Source organism: Etheostoma spectabile, chromosome 13, assembly GCF_008692095.1.
Source record: "Etheostoma spectabile isolate EspeVRDwgs_2016 chromosome 13, UIUC_Espe_1.0, whole genome shotgun sequence".
NCBI lineage: Eukaryota > Metazoa > Chordata > Actinopteri > Perciformes > Percidae > Etheostoma > Etheostoma spectabile.
In genome coordinates, this window is record NC_045745.1 from 26,666,029 (window position 1) to 26,666,314 (window position 286).

Consider the following 286-nt stretch of genomic DNA (forward strand, 5'->3'; position numbering starts at 1 on the left):
TGCCATCTTGGACAATGTCTTGCACCCACTCCATGGCTTGCTGCGAATTCACAGGAGCACTTTCACTGATAGACTCATTCTCCCAAAATGCACCACAGGACGTCATTCCTGCCTGTGGCCACCAAACTTTATAACTCCTCCCTCTAAGTGTCTGAGAGACACAGACAGACAGACAGACAGACACAGACACACACAATTATGTTTTGTGCAATAACACTGGCCTGAAATGTGTGCAATACTCTATTATTATTGGCTAATTATTATTACTTTTCACCATTGCAACTCC